The sequence below is a fragment of the Limanda limanda genome, chromosome 18 (assembly GCF_963576545.1).
Source record: "Limanda limanda chromosome 18, fLimLim1.1, whole genome shotgun sequence".
Taxonomy (NCBI): Eukaryota; Metazoa; Chordata; class Actinopteri; order Pleuronectiformes; family Pleuronectidae; genus Limanda; species Limanda limanda.
The window spans coordinates 9,859,193-9,864,685 of NC_083653.1; positions in this window are offsets into that span (position 1 = coordinate 9,859,193).

The following is a 5,493-nucleotide window of genomic DNA, read 5'->3' on the forward strand; positions in this document are numbered from 1 at the left end:
CCTTATTGTGTGTGTTGAGTGTTTCTTTGCTATATCTTTGAAATAAATGTTTTTTTATCATTTAATATTCTAAGTGTTCATTAAATATCTTGTTTTTTGATTACCTCAAATCATAATTTTCCCTTTTCCTGTCTTACTTTATAAACAAACTTAATCTTTTTTATTTCTACATCACTTTTACACACATGGGTCAAAAATGACGCAAACAATATGTATTCACTACACCTGCAATACATTTCACACAGCTGCTTTCACATATCTGATGCATGCAAGTCTTATTTTATATATATATAAATATATAACGTTTGGATAGCCTTAGATGATCTGGTCTAAATCCTCTCTGACGAACTGATCCTTCAGCTAAAACAAGCCTCTGCTTACATCACTGTGTTGATTATATCTTCCTCATACACTGAGTGGAGGGCAGGTTAATCGCTTTTAAGCGTGACAGACTTCACAGTTTTATTTTGACAAACTCTTTCATGTCACCTGATCTCAGAGCCTTTGGATGATGTAGCCGGGATCAGTGTGGAGTCCAGCCTGAAGACTGTCCTTGAATGAATTGTCTCTGTAACTCTAGCCTGGCGTCCCAGAGCTGTGTTTCCTCTGAGGTGATACCTCTGTCAGGGTTGTTGTGAGATTCCCTGCAGGGCTATCAATAACTGGAGGCAAAAATACACAGGGAGTGTTGGTGCATTTTGAGTTCATCTGGAAACAAGCAGCAATGAACACAACCTCGACTCTGGGCCAGTTTGTGGCATTCAGTGGTGCATCTATGTCCCAATGTATGTAATCCAAGCAAACAGACGTCCAGCCGCACAACACACACATTTCCTGATAAACTGGTAATTTATGGCACTTTTTATTACATCAGAGCTTCTTTTGAGACTGAACAACACACTCCTTCATTCTCCAAGAGGTCATAAAAGGCGGGAGAACTTCACTCTTCGTGCAATCACACTCCTGGAGTTCCTTCTACAAATGAGCATGTGGTTGTAAAGAAATCATCACAACATTGAGGAAATATTCAAGAGTCGTCATTGCAGCATCGGCCTTTTAAAGAGCTGCTTTAAATACGCCTGGTGTTTACAACCTGAGCAGAATGTCAATGAGCTGCTGAGTTCACAAGTGTCACAAAGTTGATTTCCAAACGAGCTAAACATTCTCACGTCACCCGCTTAATTCCCTTCTCCCAAAACCAGAGATGCAACAAGCTTTTCATTATCAATGTAAATAACATAATCTACAGTCCAACAATAGCCTCATATCTCCATGTGTTGTGGGTATTATATCTATTCTGTTAGCTATTATTAGCTAGTTCTGGGATCTATTTTCTTCATAAAGGGAATAACTTGATGCCTTAATCTAGTATACATTGCAAAATATTCCATTTGCAATAACTTACGATGAGGGAATGCAACAACTTTTCTCTGAAATAAAGTTAAATAATCAAAAGCAATAGCAACAAATGAAATCGATGAATGTTTGAACTCTTCTCAAACTTGCTGGTGTCTATGTGTTTGCATGTATGTTGGGCTTGATGAGCACAGATTAAATATGAACCTTCCAGACTGAACAATGTATTTGTTTTACCCTTAATAACACTCAAGTTTGTGCCTTATTTGTATTGTGTCAAATCCTGACACAGGTCCTGACAATATTTTAGAGAAATGCAACAGCTCCCACAGCCAGCAAACACACAGAGAGTGTAGAGAGAAAAAACAGAAACAAACATCTAAAATATAAATAACAAATAAATAAATAAGAGTTGAATTGTGTCATAGCTGGATTCTGCATCTCTGGAGTCAAAGATACCTGCAGGGCGAGGGAGAGAGACAGTTTAGCCGACATATAATAACCATCCTCTTTCTTCTATGCAAAATACATAACAGGGAATCCAGATTCTCTGTGTCAGTGAGCGCTTCCACTGGACCCTGTGATTAATAATTGATTTTGTGTAGTAGCTGCGGCTGTGTTGACATACTGCACCTTGCCTTGGCCGGATTCAACAGCATGTCCACTACAAACTAAGACACTGTTTGCTTTTGCTGCTAAGCTGACCTGCCGCCTGCATCCCTTCCTCAGAGTGGAAATAATGAAAACAGGAGAATTGACCTGGAATCCGACCCACAAATTGACAACGACAATTTCACAACTGAGTGCATCGCAATTTCCATGCTGGGCCACGAGGCTGCATTTCACAAAAGACTTATTCAATGGCTTCACGAAAGTAGTAGCAGTCGGTGATTTATGTCAAAAACAGATGTTGGTGCCATAAATCAGAGGATGCAAGTGGAGCTACTCATTGTGAACTGCCGGCTATATCAGGAATTTAAACTATTACAAGTGTCATTCACCAAAAATGTGCCAAGCCTGCCTGGGAAAAAAGGGTTATGAGGTAATGGACGATAAAAGAAAAAGTGCATTTCGTGTTTGACCTCCTTCAGAAGCTTTCCTCTCTAGAACATGAGGGAAGTAATGTTACTGACATTGCGGTTCGTGACCAGTGGCTGGAGTTTGTTTGAAGAGCTGCCCCCCCCCCCTTTATTTGCGGTCCACCTCCTTTCTTGTTTCCAGAGATATTGAGAGGCCGCTGATTAAAACTTTGTCCTTCCTTATCCTGGTATAGAGCAGAGATGGTGGTTTGTTTGCATGTCCTGTCCTCAGATCTGTCCTCAGTACTCTGGGAACGGACACACAGACGTTTTAATTCCGTTGTTAAACTTCCTCGTGACCTGGTGTATTCCAAGTTTTTGGTTTGGCCCTTTTGTGATCTAGCTAACTGGGTTTTAATGGTTTGCCAACTCTCACCTGCTCCTGTCACAACTGGCCACTTCCCACCGAGCGATGGGTCGATACGTTTACACAAGTTCCAGCGTTTCATTCCACCCCAGGAAAAAAATGAATTCTAATCTCTAGACCGCAGATCTTTTTATAGCCTATGAGCACGATGTGTTTTGAGCTGATGCTGGGTTCAACACTTCTCTTCTTGTAGCTGGGGTGATAATTGTCTTGTTGCCCTCTGCTCCTTATTCACAGGAAGCTCACATTATCATTTCTGTTCAAGCCTCCAACAGCTTGATTGTGTACTAAGCATTGGAAATCAACAGGCCATCCATCTACGGACTGTAAACACTACTCAAAATGACTGCATCCAATCGGAGACAGTGCTTATTTCCCACCTTTTGTGACACATAGCTGTTTGGATGAATGATTTCAGATGTGTTGTGTCACAGTAAAGATTTCTCTGCCCACACAATCAATAATTCAATCGGTAGCTAACTCTAGCTGCCGACTATTCTCGATACTTAACTCGATTATTTGTATCTGCTGAGTTCACAGGTTGGACCTCTTCATGACCTCATGTTTGACCTTTGCACTGACTGCTGTGGAAGACTAAATAAGGAGGATCCACTGGATCAAATTCACGTGACCTCTGCTGCCTTGACCTTATTTCTGCAGAGGAGAGGAATAGGAGAAGAGAGGAGAGGAGAAAGGAGAAAAGGCAAAATGCGGCAAACAAATACGTTTCATGTGGCAGCAGATTTTCATCAGATCCTAACAAATCATTGCAATATGTGTAAGTTCAACAACAAAGAAAATACTTTTCCTTTGTTCGGTGAGAAGAACTTGTCTCTGAAACTTTGTCCTGAAATGTGCAAAATTTTACTCGTACATGTTTCCGGGTGTAAGGGTTATGTACACATCTACGAGCACACACGGTTGCACACACATGTACAAGTACATAGGAACAGTACTTTGTGTGACTTTTCTGCAGGAATCTACGCTACACTTTATCTCTGTGCATTCTTTCCCTGTTCTCTCATCACATCCTGTATCAATCACCAGTGATGTTCCCAGATGACCTACATCACTTCATTCTCTCGCAGACCCAGAATGGGTTCTAATCTAATCCATGTGGTCCTAAGTATTCATGACCACCACTTGGCGGCAGTAGAGGCTCTTAGTGGCGCGTTTCCTCCCTTGCATCTGTTTTAGTTTACTTGTTATTTTATTTTCTTTCTTTATCATATTCTCAGCAAACTAGATGGTCACTTAATTAACATACATTGCCAGAACAGTTTCTTATCACCTAAACATGACTTGAATATACTTTTAAATGATCAGAGGAATTTTCCGAGGGGAACCACGAATCCAGTTTCTGACAAGCAAACTGATAAACTGAATAAATATATAAATACATAAATAAGTGGGTTGTTCTGTCGCAATCGTCTCTCATATATTTTCATATATGTGTAAGATCATTAAAATAACCATAAAAAGAGACTCTGACTTATAATTTTCTAAAATGACTGACAGATTTATTGAGCAGGGAAGTAAGAATGAGGTATTTTGTTATAATAAATCTATAAGACCGTGAAATTGCCGTCTTACTCTCCAAAAATGTATGTTGTTATTTATATTTATTGTCCTCAGAAAGCAAATTAATTGTGTTTTAGAGAAATACAACACAAGCATCAAGTAACGGAAATCAATTTGCATACATCTGCTTGCTCTCCTCAATAGTTTGGCTGGAAAAGAGTTATTTTTAGTCCAAAGGGGGCAGTAGAGAGCCACTTGTAAGCCAATATCCAGACACGTAAGTGAGTCATTGATTCCAAACAGATGAGAGAATTTGGAGCTTTATTGTCCTGCATTTTCTTAAATTGACCTAATGTGAGACTGAAGTAAAAATGTGGAAAATGGCCACTAAATGCAAAATGGTCGGCTTCCTGTTGCGTATTTCATAAAGCACTCTGGTCATGATACACATGCCGATTTTGGCTTGCCAACACACGCAGCAAAATTCAAATCAGAGAAGTTAGTTTCAGCAAGTGGCCCATCATTTCAAGGGTAAGTGGAATAATACCGTGTACTGGCCAAAGCTGATTTGGAAAAAAGTAATTACCCAATTTCAGAGAGGTGAAAAACTTGCAAAAGTACTGAAATGTAATTGAAAAATTCCCTCTAAATATCCCCAACCCAATAAATGTAACGCTGGTTGTTCTCTAAAAGTCCTAGAATTTACAAGTATGTTTATATCTCACTTTTTATTGGTGCACACTCTGATTCATTGTATTGCAGCACAAATTTTGAAAGGATTTTATACTTGGGAATAAATGTAAGTTATAGAAAAATTATTCAGTGTGAGCAGTCCTGCAGTATGAGGGTAGAGTGTATGCAGATGAGAGAAGTGCATGATGGGCCCTCAGTGGAGCAGCAGGTCCTGCCCACATCTAGAGTTACACAGTAACACGAGAGTCGGAGGGGAGGGGGGAAAGCAACAGAGGAGTGTGTGTTTGAATATGTATGTGTGTGTGTGTGTGTGTGTGTATGTGTGAAGCTCGAGAGAAAAAAGACGGCAAATTAAAGGGGCGTGTGTGTCTGGGGGAAAGGGGAACATAGGAGTGTGTGAGGAGGGAGTTCCCAAAGTTTTCAAAGAAGGCGGCACACATCCCTCTTCTCAGTGTAATGTAATGCAGAGACTCATGA